At 43.7% G+C, this 17,158-nt stretch overlaps 1 protein-coding gene across 1 annotated transcript in view; it reads left to right on the plus strand.

The window, feature by feature from the left end:
• The first annotated feature begins 2,596 nt into the window (after positions 1 to 2,596).
• Positions 2,597 to 17,158, plus strand: part of igsf21a (immunoglobin superfamily, member 21a) — a 486,169-nt gene continuing 471,607 nt past the window's right edge. The window contains exon 1 of the mRNA XM_079510219.1: positions 2,597 to 2,733. The gene's annotated coding sequence lies outside the window, so the exon portion shown is untranslated. The remainder of the gene's footprint in view (positions 2,734 to 17,158) is intronic.

Raw genomic sequence — 17,158 nt, forward strand, 5'->3', positions numbered from 1 at the left:
AAGGGTAGTTCAGATTTTTTGAACTTAAGTTGTATGAAATACTTGCCATTAATATAGTGGTTGCAACTGTATTAATTGATTGCCCGAGTCCTGTGGTGGGAGTTCTGCTCTGGTTTTGGTGAAATATCAAGTAGTTCCGGTCATTTTGTGGGGGGCACTGGGGGCCACGCAGTAAAAGTAAATTAATCCACAAAACTAACGTCATTTGTATTGTTGACCTATTTCTAAAATATTAGTGCAACTTCTTTTTTTACCCCTATATCACACAGAACTATGTTTTTTGTGTCCATATCACTACGCCCAAAAAATAGTTCCATGTGATAGAGGGGTCAAAGTTGAACGAGAGTCGCGCTAATATTTTAGAAATAGGTCAACAATAAAAATTACGTTCGTTTTGTGGATTCATTTACTTTGACTGCGTGGCCCCAGTGCCCCCCACAAAATGACCGGAACTACTTAATATTGACCAAAACCAGAGCAGAACTCCCACCATGGGACTCGGGCAATCAATTAATACAGTTGCAACCACTATATTAATGGCAAGTATTTCATACAACTTAAGTTCAAAAAATCTGAACTATCCCTTTAAAACAAAATCCCCCAGTAGCCACGCCCCCTCCCCCCTCCACACCTATTGCCCTCTAAGTCCACCCACGTTTCTGCTAACAAACACAGCGTCAGCTAGCCTACACATTCATGTCACAGACACCGTATGTTTGGTCGTAAAAACAGTTAAATTTAACTTAATTTACACCTCAGGTTGTTATTGTTAGGAAGTGAAAACTGCTCAGTCACAAGTGTGTGATAGCTCGAAAGAGAAGTTAATTCATCTTCATAACAAACTGTCAAACAGCTTGGTTTTTATTCTGGGGGTGCGCACGGAGATCCGACACACCAAAGGTCTGAAGCGCAGGGACATGCGATGCGATGCGAAAGTGTGTGTGTGTGTGTGTGAGGGAGGGAGGGTGAACAAACAAAGGTGCTTGAAGTGCTGTGTGCATGGGTCCTATTTATCAGAATAAATAAAGCAGACACAATGTTTGTTTTGGGGTGTCACAGCACCAATGTTTGTTTTGGGGTGTCACACAGTCACAGCACCAAATCCTTGTATGAAACTTAATTCTTAACTATTTACCAATGATGGTTTAATTTGAAAGTGATATTGAACCAAGTGTTACAACATGAATTGCACATCTAGATTTCTATCTGACAGAATATAATATGCTGCTACTATAGGCTGTATATAGGCTGTATATAGCCTGATACTGGGAGGTCGGGGTTTGGTCCCCGGTCGGGTCATACAAAAGACTGTAAAAATGGGACCCAATGCCTCCTAGCCCGTCTCCGGACCCCCCGGGTTGAGCTCCTTTGGACTGCTACCACGAAGGGTCCGGTCTCACCGGCGTCAAGCGACATGGGATGCAATCTGACTTTCCCTGTTTTACCTCTGTGCTGCGGTGTCGGTGTCACGCTGACATATTCCAAAATAAGCATATGAACGCTATAGGAGACAACGAACCTTCTGACCCCCCCCGCGAACGGCTCAGAAGCCGTTAAGTATTTTTAATGTTTGTACGACTGTTTTGGCAGCTCTGAAATTCTCTCTTCGGTCCCTCCTTGTTGACATCTCGGTTGGCTAGCTGCGCCTACGAGGCGCGTAGGGAGGCGCAGCTAGCCAACCGATATGCTGGAGGCGGTACAATGGGATGTCAACAAGAGAGAATTTCAGAGCTGCCAAAATGGTCGTACAAACATTAAAAATACTTAACGGCTTCTGAGCCGTTCGCGGGGGGGGTCAGAAGGTTCGTTGTCTCCTATAGCGTTCATATGCTTATTTTGGAATATGTCAGCGTGACACCGACACCGCAGCACAGAGGTAAAACAGGGAAAGTCAGATTGCATCCCATGTCGCTTGACGCCGGTGAGACCGGACCCTTCGTGGTAGCGGTCCAAAGGAGCTCAACCCGGGGGGTCCGGAGACGGGCTAAATGCCTCCCTGCTTGGTGCTCAGCATCAAGGGATTGGTGGGTTTGGTGAAGGATGGAGTATACGTAATACAATTACAGGCTGTATATGTTTGTCTGCTGTTGCTAGAGAGTTGTGACGGGTACAGTGTACAGTATGCGGGGCTCTTGGTCAGCTCATTTTCTTTCATTCTACCATAATTACTCTCAGCTTATGGTGTCTCTCTCAACCTGCTCCACATCTACACAAGCCAGGGTGATGACCCCAGACCCCCAAGCTCAGCTTCTTCTCAGCCCTGAGTCCATTCTCCTGTGACTTCTCACTAAGGCTGAGTGAGAAGATGGCAGCCAGGACAGTGAGGCTGGTCGGTGCCATTGATACTGGGAGGAACGTACTGGCCAGCTAGCCAGATGTATGGAGGATGGAGATGACAGCCAGGACAGTGAGGCTGGTCAGTGCCATTGATACTGGGAGGAACGTACTGGCCAGCTAGCCAGATGTATGGAGGATGGAGATGACAGCCAGGACAGTGAGGCTGGTCGGTGCCATTGATACTGGGAGGAAAGTACTGGCCAGCTAGCCAGATGTATGGAGGATGGAGATGACAGCCAGGACAGTGAGGCTGGTCGGTGCCATTGATACTGGGAGGAACGTACTGGCCAGCTAGCCAGATGTATGGAGGATGGAGATGACAGCCAGGACAGTGAGGCTGGTCGGTGCCATTGATACTGGGAGGAACTGATGAAGTCAAGTAGAAGACGGCTCAAGGTATGAACTTTAATAGTTTTTTGCTTCTTTGCTGCTGCTGCTTATGTTATATGCTGTGTGTGTGTGTATACTGTGAGCTGGTGTACTAATCCTGTCATTTTGGGACTAAATGACTGGGTGGCAATGAAACCTCTTCAGTAACTGTTTCTGCCTCTTTCAATCTGCAAAGTGTTTGTTTCATAAAAATCCACCGTAGACATGTTATGAGCTACTTTCTGTCAAGAAATTCTGTGCAGGTGATTATTTTAGGTGATTAGTGTTGGAGTTTGGAAGCACTTGTTTGTTTTTACGGGTCACGCTGCTGCCTCCTGCATTATGCATGTGCACATTCGAAACGGGTACGCAGGGCCGTTCGGTGACTTCGACGAGTGCTTCCAATCCAAACTCCAACGAATGCACTTCTATGTAAATCATTTGCCAGCCAAGTATTTAGAGCACTGTTTAGAGCACTTTAGAGCCAGCCATGTCTATGGACTTTAATGTTTGTTTAGAAGTTTGTGTAGAAAATAGAAATAATATAGAAATAATGCACCTTCTCACTACACTCTGAAGCACAATATACTTTCCCTTGACCCTGTGATGACAGCAGTTTGCTGACGAAACATTGGCCTTATTCTTTATATCAAACTACGTTGGAGATAAGAGTGTGTACTGCAGCGGCCTACTTTAATATATCTTTTTTGCATTGTGACAGCTGGAACACTTGGAGAGTGACAATTTCACAGTATATGCCACAGAACACATACACACACACCAAGTTATGGTGAGCACAAACAGATGGTGCACGTAAACACAACACATACCCAGGCATATGAACCCCCACCGTGTACAGGCTGTGCACAGGGGTCTAGTGGAGGGGGGAACACAGGGAAGCAATACTCCACACATCTATCTATCTATCTATCTAATCTCTCTATCTAAACAGACAGTTAAAAGTATCGTCAATGCACATTATTGCAGGGCATTAAGCAACTAGTCGACTAGTTTACTATTCGACCTTGTTGGTACTAGTTGATAAGAAACCTAGTTGATATTTTTTTATTTTTTCCCCGATTTTGTAGGCCTCAAGATCAGGTAGATTATAGTTATAGTCACCATGTACACAGTTTTTCAATGTACAAATATTTATTTCCAAAACAATATATATATATATTTTTTTTTAATTTATTTTATTTTTTACACAATAGGTAGTTAAACAACTAGTCGACTAGTCGACTAGTAAACTAGGCAACTAGTCAACTAGTAAAAATGACTAGAAGTGAATGCCCTATGCACATTGACATAACCTAAAACACCTACTGTATTACTGTAGCTACAGCTGCTCACACCACAATTCACTACAATATCAGCGCTATGTACGTAGCCTGCAATGTTTTCAATAAAATGGTAAATGGTGCATTTATATAGCGCCTTTATCCAAGGCGCTTTACATAGATTGTGCATTACATTTACCCATTCACACACACATTCATACACCGATTGCGGCGGAAGCCATGCAAGGTACCAACCAGCACATCGGCAGCAATTTGGGGTTCAGTGTCTTGCTCAAGGACACTTCGACATGTAGACAGGAGGAGCCGGGATTCGAACCGCCGACCCATGGATCATTGGACGACCTGCTCTACCTCTTGAGCCACAGTCGCCTTAATCTGCTGTCATTTTTAACGTGAACAAAATTTGCCTGGGGATTTTAATTTAATTGTGCTGCTGTCTCAGTCAGTCACAATTGCAGCCAAATTGTCTTTGTTGGGTATGCTTGTTGTGTGAGAGATGTCCAACTACACAATCAAGAGCAACGGTGAACAAATTGTGCTCTGGTGTCATTCTGGTGCCTGTGATTCAAAAGGGCTCTGTAACAGTAGAGTGGAAGGTGACAACAATACTGTATGTCAGGGGTTCTCAACCCGTGGGTCGCGACCCCTCGGGGGGGTCGCCAAATTATTTTAGGGGGCCCCCAAATTATTTTCAAAAAAAAAGAAAAAAAAAAAAAAAGATTTTGTTTAAAAAAAACAAAATCACGATTTTTCAAAAATAGCTAAATTATAACAATGCTTAAAACACCAAAAGGGGTTCCCGCCCAAAATGGCTTAAGGTTATTGTAGCAGTCAATTTATATTGGGGGTCGGGAGTGGGCGGGGCGGGGGTCCAGAGATGTTGCCAAAGCATTTTTGGGGGTCCCCGGCCAAAAAGGTTGAGAACCCCTGCTGTATGTGACTGAGGTGCTGAGGTTGAACCGGGTCACTGAATAGTGATCATCTGCATTGCTTGAGGAAAAGCTGCAGGTGTGGAAAAAATCCCACTGGACAAATATTAGATCATGTTTATTTTATGACTCTCCCTCATCTTTATTTTCCTGTTCTTTATCGATCTTCCTTTATCACAACTGCACAGGCATGCGTCTGTGGGTTTTTGTGTGCGTGCAATTTTCCCAGGGGACATGCTGGAGATTGGTTGGAAGGATTGAGGGGGGGGGGGGGGGACGTTTCTAGTTTAGTGTATGAGATTCGTTTATTTTTACATATTCAAGTGAAAAAACAAAACAAAGAAAAACAACTCAATATCACTATCAATATGGGCTGAGAGTAAAGCCTTGTACGGGTCAGGGACACATTACTATGGGCTGGGGCTGAGAGTAAAGCCTTGTACGGGTCAGGGACACATTACTATGGGCTGGGGCTGAGAGTAAAGCCTTGTACGGGTCAGGGACACATTACTATGGGCTGGGGCTGAGAGTAAAGCCTTGTACGGGTCAGGGACACATTACTATGGGCTGGGGCTGAGAGTAAAGCCTTGTACGGTCAGGGACACATTACTATGGGCTGGGGCTAAGAGTAAAGCCTTGTACGGGTCAGGGACACATTACTATGGGCTGGGGCTGAGAGTAAAGCCTTGTACGGGTCAGGGACACATTACTATGGGCTGGGGCTGAGAGTAAAGCCTTGTACGGGTCAGGGACACATTACTATGGGCTGGGGCTGAGAGTAAAGCCTTGTACGGTCAGGGACACATTACTATGGGCTGGGGCTAAGAGTAAAGCCTTGTACGGGTCAGGGACACATTACTATGGGCTGGGGCTGAGAGTAAAGCCTTGTACGGGTCAGGGACACATTACTATGGGCTGGGGCTGAGAGTAAAGCCTTGTACGGGTCAGGGACACATTACTATGGGCTGGGGCTGAGAGTAAAGCCTTGTACGGGTCAGGGACACATTACTTACACCGTGAATGATTATGGTTGAGACAATCATAGTGACATTTCATTTCTAACAAACGTAATGTGTTAATTCAATACAACATTGAACAATGTATACAAAGAATTCAGTGCCCTTGCCCCTCAATATGATTTATTTCATAAAGCTACTTGCAGGATGAATTTGAAAGAAAATAGCTGGAGGCAGAACTTCTTTTCTTGTCATGGCTTTCCCTCGCTTTGGAACGCGCTTCCTGCTTGAGAAGACCGATTTTGTTAATGGCAACTTACATCCTACCCACTGACTGTCTCTATGCATTTGATGTGCAGTATGTGTTTACCTTGCTTACTGTAAATCACGGATTAAGAGCGTTCCTGTTCATTGTAGCGATGGATCATGCACTGAGACTTGGACCTCACTGGGGTTCACTCTCTGGTCCCGAGGAAGTCAAGGCGAGTACACCCCATCATGGTCACTGACCTCGACTATGCAGACGACATCGCCCTAATCTCGGACACAGTCGAGAAAGGAAGGGAGCTACTATTGGCAGTAGAAAAGTAGTGCAGGAAGATCGGCCTCAAGCTCAATGCCAATAAAACAAAGGTAATGACACTCAACACCGAGGACAAAACCATTGCCACTGCAGACGGGACGATGCTCGAGCGAGTCGAGGACTTCAAGTACCGCCTCGGGGCCTGGACTGCCTCAACTGAACAGGATCTGAAGGTTTGGAGAGCACTTGCCTGGAAAGCCTTGCATGGGATGAGCCCTTAAGATGAGACCTTAAGAAGCGGCTGTTCATATAGCTACTGTGGAGTCAGTACTGCTGTATGGGGCCGAGACATGGACCCTCACAGTGGAGTCAGTACTGCTGTATGGGGCCGAGACATGGAGAGTCTACACAAGAATGCTACGAATGACACTAGTGTCACATGGACGGACCGCATCAGAAATGTAGACCTCTATGGGGACCTACCACGCGTCACGGACAAAGTCAGAGAGAGAAGGATGAGGCTGGCAGGGCACTGCGTCAGGCACCCAGAACTTGAGGCAAGTAAATTGACTCTATGGGAGCCAACCCAGGGCAAAGCCAGGAGGGGAAAGAAGCGTACCACCTATGTAGACGTGCTGCGGCGCGACAGCTTGGCTGACAACACTGCAGAGCTCAAGAACCTGATGTTGGATAGGAAATTGTTGAGGGCAGCGATCCAGGAATCCCGAGTTGGTGTTGGCTAGACCTCACTCTCGTATGTCTGCTAAATGCCTAAATTGTAAATTGTGCTTAAGCCCTTTATACTTGACGAATAGAGAAAATAGTAAATCTACAAGCTCCTAATGCGGCACATAATAATAATAATAATACATTTTATTTATAAGCCGCCTTTCAGGGCATTCAAGGTCGCCGCAAGATCGCCGCACATGCGCTGTGCGTTTGAGGATCTGCTATTTGTGCCTTATACCTTACTATCTATTAATATATAGTGGCAAAAAATGCTAGTTACAGTATGATTTTGTCCAACGTGTTTACAAGACAACAGACGCACCCGCCTATAATCTTTGGCGCAGCCCCAACAGGGGGTCCGGGCCCCAGGTTGGGGACCACTGCTTTATATAGGCCTATACTTACTCTTCAAGTCTTCAAGTTAGTGTGGAAAATAACATGTTTTTCTGAATGTTTATGGTTCATCACATTTATGCTGGGGGACAGGTATCTGTGGGGACAGGTATCTGGGGGGACAGGTATCTGTGTTATGCTGGGGGACAGGTATCTGTGGTCCCTATAGCTGGAAGGCAAGGTCTGTGCCTCTACGTGAGGAGAGGGATTCTGGCATACTGCTGGCTCATCACAACCAGAAGAGAGAGTCCCTCTCTCTCTCTGACAGACAGACAGAGAGACAGAGAAAGATAGAGAGAACCTGCAGAATGACAGAAAGACAAAAACACACTATGACAAATCCAGTAGACAGAAAACACACCGAAAGACAGACAGATAACACACAAGAAGGCAGGCAGGCAGGCAGGTCAGGCAGGCAGGCAGGCAGACAGACAGACAGACAGACAGACAGACAGACAGACAGACAGACAGACAGTTGGTTCATACTTAGAGCTCCATGCTACACATACTGTATAGTAGTGTACACTGTGGCTCAATAGAGAAGGGAGAGACTATAGATGTGCTGCCAGGGTCAATATCTCAAAATGGATTGTGACAGTATAGCACAAACTGTAACAGTGTCTCCATGCAAAATGTAAAAGGATGCCAACATTTGATGTTTTCAATACAAAAGAAGACAGAGATGCTAATAAGTGTGGCTTGGCTTCCCTGTGCAAACTGTAATGTAGCTATGTATAGGCTAGCAACGCTTATACTGTATATAATATATACAGTATATGTACACGCCCGCGCACACACCCGCACGTACGCATGCACGCGGGGAGATTTTAGGCCAACTGGCCTTCAGCCGCGGCTGTTCTGCTATAAACGTACGGAGAAGAGGCCTACATGCAATAAATTGCTGCAATAGGTCAAAAATGCAGTAAGAGATATCGGCATTTGCCAATCGATTCCTTTTTTGGCACCTATTCCTGTTCATTTTGAAAGTCCTCCCACACACATGTATGCAATCACATAAACAAGTTCCACTCCCCCCCCCCCCCCCCCCCCCACCCACCCTCTGCTCCAAGGTTCTTTATTACCCATGAGCACATTTATTTTGTAGTAAAAATTAAGCCTTCCACATTAAAACTACAAAACACACTTTGCTTTCCAGAGATAATAAATCATAAAATGAACACACTGAACAAAAACATAGATCCGACAAACGCATTGATTACACACATCCAATAAAAGGCATACAAAGAACCTACCGGTATACACATATAGGCAGCTTGTTTGTGAGATGAATCACAAACATGACAGTATTCAGGCATAGCAGAAGCCATGAAAGGGGTTTATGCTTAATTCTGGACCTCAGAAACCAGGACACCAGCCAGAGGGAAAAGGCTAACATTGTACTGCTGCCATATACACTACAACTGTTTAGCGTAAACAGATGACAGCATCAGGTGAGACTTGCCAACCCTGACGCAAGAGACCACTTCTCTACAAGCCTGATAAGAGAATCAAGATGGTTTCATCAATATTGAAAAGGCCACATGTTTTTAGACATGCAGGACCGATGCGGGTACAATTCCCAAGATACTATAGGCTATAACTTTACACCTTCCACAGCCTCCCTTTCAGCAGAAAACGTATGCAGATCATGCTTGGTAAATGGTACATTACTGTATATAGCGTCTTTCTACAAGGCACTTTACATAGATGCATTACACACACACACACACACACACACACACACACACACACACACACACACACCTTCATATACCGATGGCAATGGCAGAGGAAACCATGCAAGGCACCTACCTGCTCATCGGGAGCAATTAGGGGTTCAGCGTGTTGCTCAAGGACACTTTGGGCCCTATTATGCATGTCTTAAGTACCAGGTCTTATTACTTAACTTAAGACCTGGAGGCGTGATCAATGCCATTTGGCTATTCTGAGTGGCCAAACAGCATTGACCACGCCTCCAGGTCTTAAGTTAAGTCATAAGACCTGGTACTTAAGACACGCATAATAGGGCCCCAAGTCACTAACTCTATAGGGGAGCCCGGGATCAATCTGGGAACCTCTACCCCTGAGCCACTGCTGACCACAACATAGGGGTCTTTTCTTCCCCCAACCCAGGAGTGCATCAAAGCATGAAAGGCTGTCTCTTGCTGTAGGCACTTTCCATGTCAGTTGATATCTGTGGACATTAAAATAATGCTGTACCTTAGATAGAAAAAAATAAATATATAAATAAATTAGGGCCCTAGATTAGAGCTACTGTCTGTGTGCCCTTGAGCAAGGGATGTTTGCTCCTGTGGAGCTGAGCAAAAATATATGTATCTCTATATTTCATCTTTTTCATGAATTAATATTACTAGGGCTTTACCCGTTCTAATATATGAACAGGAAATGATGTACAGTGTGGGTAATGCGAGATAATAGATCACATTGTTTGGGAGGGAATTGTTGACGGATGATCGTGGGAAGTTGAGTTGAACTTGGGCACAACATGTATGTTATTCTATAAGATAGATATAGATTGTGATAGATAGATAGATAGATAGATAGATAGATAGATAGATAGATGGACCTGTCATTAACTGTCATTGCATCTCTGTAGGCTATGTATTTATCATTTTATTTTCGTTTGCACTTCCGCATTTGCCAACCAAAATTTGGCAATAAAACTGCTCAACCCTAACAAATAGACTCTCCGAGTCCAACCTCATATGCATGCTGCAACCCACGTGGTTATTTTCTGCACTTTGCATTGCTCATTTAACATGTCTATGTTTGTGTCATTTCCCCTTTTGGGAATTGTTTGCACCTTCATGCACCGCAGAGGATGTCACCTACTGATTTTGGTGACCCCTTTTGCAACATGATGAACAACAATAATGATTTATTTGAAAATTGCTGAGCACATGCATGGTTCCATGATCCGTGACCCCATATAGGTGCGAGACTTTGAACTTTAATAAATTATGAAACTTAATTTTCAAACATGAATATGCTGATCCTGTTAAATATGTGTCTTCCTTGCAGTTATCAGAGAGAAGAATTTGAGATTTGTTTCAAATGTGTGAAAGTGAAATATTAATAAATTATAGTAATTATTATTACTTCATAATGGTGCTCTTGACTGTTTGCCTGTGGGAACCGAGGGCATTACACTTTAATCTCAATCTTAATCTTAATGTTCATGCTGCAGTCACTCCCACTGCTGCATGAAGGCAACAAGTCGACTACAGTAGATGTAAATCAACAATCTCTCACCATGTGAAATGGTGCAGTAAAGTATGGCGCTCTGGAAACACGTGTCCAAGTCCATATTATGGGAAACCCTTGACACAATTACTCATACATCAACACGCCATCGGCACACCCACAACACACACGCACACACACACACACACACACACACACACACACACACACACACACACACACACACACCCACAACAACAACCTAATTACTAAAATCATACTCATGTCATCACTCACTCTAATTTACACCATGTCCTAGCTGAGTATTTTCTAAGTACCGTACTTCAACATTAAAAAAATAACACACACACACACACACGCACACGCACACGCACACACACATAGCACATCTGTTTATGGCTGGACAGACTGGACATAGAACCGTGAAATATGTCTTTAACTGTGGTTTGTCTTTTTCCTCGGACAAGCTACGGGGCTTATGGCTGTGCCGTGGTTATTGATTTTATTGTTCTACTTGGTTATTCTCAGGACCTTTCAGGGCTAGGTCAGTCTGATAGGGCATACTGTACTCTCTTCATAATAATAGTTTACAAGACCAACACCTCCTCATTCCCAGAAAATAAGAAAACACAAAAGTCACACAAGGCAGAAACAATTTACAATTTACAATTTAGGCATTTAGCAGACGCTCTTAATCCAGAGCGATTTACATTAAGCAAGAACAAAACATGGGAATACATCACATTATGTAAAATGCATTTATCAAGAAACATGCGTAAGCTAAGAACATAACTAGAACATATCTATATAATGACACTATACATATAAACTATACATATATGCTATACTATGCTGTACATATATACTATGAAGTGCTATGACTACATACAATGCAATTATTGTGCTGTCTACATGACATGAAATGAAATGAAATGATTACTATATTTACCCAGGGTATGGGTATCTGGGCTAAGCTCAAGAACTTGTTTCCAGCCAGGCCCTGCTCATAGAACATTTCATCGTAGTGGTTCAATGCCTTGTTCAAGGGCACTTCAGCGGTGGTAATTTTAACGTGTCGGACCGCTGATTCGAACTGGCGACCTTCCGGTATCAAGACCGCTCCGCAATCCGTTCGGCCACCGCTGCCACTAATGCTATAAGTCTATTTCAAATGCTATCTAAGTCTAAAAAGTGCTGTCTAAGGGGGTAGGGTAAGTGCTATGGGCCATGATGGAGTCTGAAAAGGTGGGTTTTCAGACTACGGCGGAAAGCATCCAGCTTTCTCACCGTCTTAATTTAATCCTTGTTCCTCAGATACGTACACTTACACACAAACTGAGGCTCGTGCCTTGTATGTGTACGTTGGAATTAATTGTTTTTTGTTAGCATATCTCGTCTCATGAGGGCCATGAAATCAAATGCAACAGAAATGAGCCATCTAGCCCCCAAAACCCACACAGTAATAACGTCAGTATATCCGTTGGGGGTCGGAGGGAGGGAATGGACTGGAGCAGTAAAAATGATAAATAAACGATGCGTGCAAAGACTTGGCAAGATAAATCAATATTCTCATTGCAAAGCCACGATTGACTTAACAGCACATGCCAGCATCACACTCTGCGAGGCGAGCTGAAAGCAAATGTCTGCACAGTTTGTTAAAGACTTGCCCCGCTGATAGGATCTCCCCCCCCCCCAGCACCCCACCCCCAACCCTCAGGACACCCAGACAACTCCTCCCCGATTGGGATGGGATGATATTATTGAGGTGGGTGGCTAGGATACCGCATGCCCCCAGGACACCCAGACAACTCCTCCCCGATTGGGATGGGATGATATTATTGAGGTGGGTGGCTAGGATACCGCATGCCCCCAGGACACCCAGACAACTCCTCCCCGATTGGGATGGGATGATATTATTGAGGTGGGTGGCTAGGATACCTCATGATGCCCCCAGGATTCTACTGTCAGCCTCCATGCATGTCACCATGTGTCAAACTAAGCTCCTTGAATTGATGCTGTTGAATTTGAGAACTCTCTCCATTGCTCCATTGTATTCTACCTGTGTAGAACTAAAGTGGAAAGCTACACAGTTGCTTTTTCTCTTTTTCTTTTTTTGTTGTTGTTGTAGACCTGCTCTGGTGACACACATTTAGTCAGTGAGTCAACGTTGTGATTAAAGTGTATCTTCTATCCATTGTATGTTACAACTTGATGCATTTCTCAACTCATTAATTTTTGAATTACTGCAGGGCTCTGTGGGGATGGCATTTACATAGTGTGTACAGTACAGCAGGGAGGCTCCCTGGAAGCCAAAACACTGCGAGTTTGATCCCTAGCTCCAACTCTATTCCAATGTTATGCTGGTGACAGACAGGGCACTGGAGGGTATTACATTCATACGGTGCCCAGCAGTGCCCTTGAACAAAACACAGAACATCCAAACAGCTCCAGGGCAGGGCATCGGCCCTGTGGTGACCCTGTGCTCTGTTCTATGAGTCACTGCAGGGTTATATTTGAAAAGCTATACTGTACATGTAATATAAAATATATGTTTTCAGCTGCTGGGAGGAGTGGTCCAGTATGTCTTTACTATGAAAAGGCATGGTACAAAGGCACGTGTGTGTGTGTGTGTGTGTGTGTGTGTGTGTGTGTGTGTGTGTGTGTGTGTGTGTGTGTGTGTGTGTGTGTGTGCGTGTGCGTGCGCGTGCGCATATATATATATATATATATATATATATATATATAGTAATGGTTTGTTGTATGGATTAAACAACGGCTCTGTGTTTAAGTCTAGTATTTTTTTATTCTGGCTTTGATGCCAATTCTAAACATGATGGGTCAGCTGCAGAACTTGTGGTGCTGAATGCAGTCAAAGCACTGTTGCGCTCTCCTGTCGACTGATATCGACTAATCGGTAAATGGCCGCGACACGTCGACTCGCCAAATACAGAGTCGTTCACATCAGTCGTTCAGTCGTTCACACACATACACATATGTGTGTATATATATATATATGTGTGTGTGTATATATATATATATATATATATATATACACATATCATTCATTTTGTTTTTCTCTCTCTCTCTGTAGATCTTGGAGAGTGTCAGCCACGACAAAATGTTATATTCAGTTTGTCAAGTGTATACAATATTATGACTTGCATATGTTATTACAGAAAGAAACAGAATAGAGTGGTTTGTGACATTGAGTATTCACCTGTAACCAAGGAACCAAGGACATAGGGAAAGCAATCAAAACAATTTGCATATTGACAGATACAGTTCTTTGTTCTTTTTTTGTTATCTCCACCAAGACACGGCCAGGAGGAAGAGATTATGTATTTGCCCCAGTCAGTTTGTGGCAAATACATACCCCGACATTTTTTTATTTTAACGACTTTCAACCTGGCGTCCTTATTTTGGTCATAATCATTATAGGCTTGTAGATCGACTATTTTTGCTATGAATGTACTTTGAGATTTTGACACACACACACACCCACCATCATCGTCATCATCATCATCATCACCATTGGCGGCCACACTTGTGACACTCGTGACCGCCCCACATGCGCACGCACGCACGCACGCACGCACGCACGCACGCACGCACGCACGCACGCACGCACGCACGCACACACACACACACACACACAGACACAGAGAGACACACACTGCTCTGGATGAGCTGGTTGGTGCCTTGCATGGCTGCCCCCTTTGCCATGGTGTACGAATGGATGTGTGAATGGTTGAATTTGACACATCCATTGAAAAGGCTTGTATAAAGGTACTATGCAAATGCAAAACATTGCAGCTGCTTTGATGGTGACAGTATGAGCATTATGTCTGTATACCCACAACAGGAAGTGATTTAACTCTTCGTTATGCAATTCTGTGTACTCCATTATTTATTTATACTTTGTATTCACCCCAACCGCTATTGCACATATTTTATATAAGGTTGCATAAACATAGCCTGGCTAATAAGCCAGACGCGAATCATGACAGTGAGTATTTTCTCACCCCCTACCACTTTGCGTTTGCAATGAGCCTCATTTGTTAATTTGGCTAAAAGCAATTATTACAATTACAAAATATTAAATTATTAATGATATGATATTGCATGAATATAAAGTGTTCTAAGTACCTGAAGTCTAACTTCTTGAAGTACCCGTCAATCATTGCTCTTCCCTACAGTGCTGGTAGGGGTTTATCTGGGTATGACGGCTCTCACGGAAATTAAAAACCTGCCAGGATAAAGTGACTTTGTAGAGAATGTGTGTCTGTAATTGGTTTTTAGTGATGAAATGAATGCCATACTATAATAAATTGGATCTTCTTGGTCATGGCAACACTGTTGACAGACAGGGGGGTCACTGACAGATTTAGCTTTGGAATGGAAACGTTCCGCCACAGCGTGTAACGTTCTCAGAAAGGCTACAAAGTATTTTCATTGCATCTAAAGCCAACGCATAGAGGCAATTTTCTATAGCAAAGCACTGCACAGTTTGTCAGCGACCGAACAGGCCAATGAGATTCTGACCAGTGTTGAATAGAAGAAGAGGGGAGCGCTGCCGTGGTCCGTTGTTTGTTGAACTGAATACAGGTGCTCGTTGGCGAGGTTACCAACGCGTTGGTCCTCTTTGTAATGATCTTTGCCATGCCTTATAATAACCAATAAAAAAGGCTTTTTTTCACCTCACTGGAATAGAGTGCCTTGGATCCTCTTCTTTTATGTGAGATTCTGACCAGTGTTCTATAGGGAGACTCCCTTGCCTCATTCCGTTTGGTTCTGGACTTCACCCTGGGATGAGGAAGAGCTGTGTTTCACCTTAACACCTTAACACCCCACAACGAGTTGAACCTTCACCCTGGGATGAGGAAGAGCTGTGTTTCACCTTAACACCTTAACACCCCACAACGAGTTGAACCTTCACCCTGGGATGAGGAAGAGCTGTGTTTCACCTTAACACCTTAACACCCCACAACGAGTTGAACCTTCACCCTGGGATGAGGAAGAGCTGTGTTTCACCTTAACACCTTAACACCCCACAACGAGTTGAACCAGTCATGCAGACAATCATTTGATGGCCAGCAGAGAGACTCTTTGAGTGACTCCGCCAGCCATCAAATGATTGGCTTAGGAATGCGGCAAAAAATAAAATTGCCATGAATTCATTTTGAGGGTGAACTGTTCCATTAACTCTTTGAGCGTTTCAAGGATTTCTATATAGTAGGTAGACTTCTCTATGGCATAATCCCGTTTTTGAATGATTTATTGAAAATTCTCTGTTGTGAATGTGTGACAACGAAAGACCTTCAGAGAAAGCTTGACTTGTCTGCTTCCAGGAAAAAAATGAACTGAGTTGATAAAATGTTTAGTTTTTGTGTTGGAAGCCATTTAAAAGAGCCTGCATTTACACTGGGTAGTGTTTCTAGGACAACAAAAAAAGTTATGCCCGGTTGAAGTTTTATTTTCTAAATAACTTTTTTTCTGCTGGGCGTACATAGCCATGCAATATCTCATTTTAAAGGGTGAGTTGTCTAGTTCAATTAAAATAAAATAAAAAGTTTCTCACATGTACCACTGTAGATATTTTGCCATCTATAAATAGCATGGTCAGTCATGATCAATCTGACCTATCCAGCTAAAAGTCCCCATATCTCTGAATTGGAACATCATATGTTCTTAGGCTATCTGACATCATCGTCATCATCATCATCATCACACGGTGACACACTAAACAATGTAAAATCATGATTGTTGAGTGGTGTAAACCACTCCTACAACTGGCTTTTTTGTGCAGAAAAAATGAGCATGGTTGCTATGTTCACCCTGTTCACCCGGGTGTGATTTCATTACGTCAGACATGATTTCATTACGTCATACAGACCTTACACCACTCAGTTCACACGGGTGTGATTGTATACAATACAATGAATGCGATTATCATGCAAGCTCATGGACAAAAGAAATCTACAAGCTCACAACGCGTCGCGCATGTCACCTGTTTGAGCTTGTAGTAGATCATGTTTGTTCTCCGTCTTTGTAGACAGTAAAAGGTGCTGGCTAATGGCTGGAGGGGGGGTTAGTGTCGGTCGGTGCAGTACAAATGTATCGTAGCAGGCATGCAGCCATGCACGCATGGCAGTACAATTATTTTATATTGTAGCGTGCCATATAGGCGATCTGATCTGAAGAGTAATGTTCGCTCCTTTTATTTACTGTCTACAAACACGGAGAACAAACATGCATCGTTTACTGAAGCAACGCGTGGTTATGTGCGACGCGTTGTGAGCTTGTAGATTTCTTTTGTCCATGATTTCTGATCACTATAGAAGGGCATTTTCTACAATAAGATTACCTCAAAACATTCCGGGTTGATAGTCTTCTTTC

Source organism: Electrona antarctica (assembly GCF_951216825.1).
Source record: "Electrona antarctica genome assembly, chromosome: 9".
Lineage (NCBI taxonomy): Eukaryota > Metazoa > Chordata > Actinopteri > Myctophiformes > Myctophidae > Electrona > Electrona antarctica.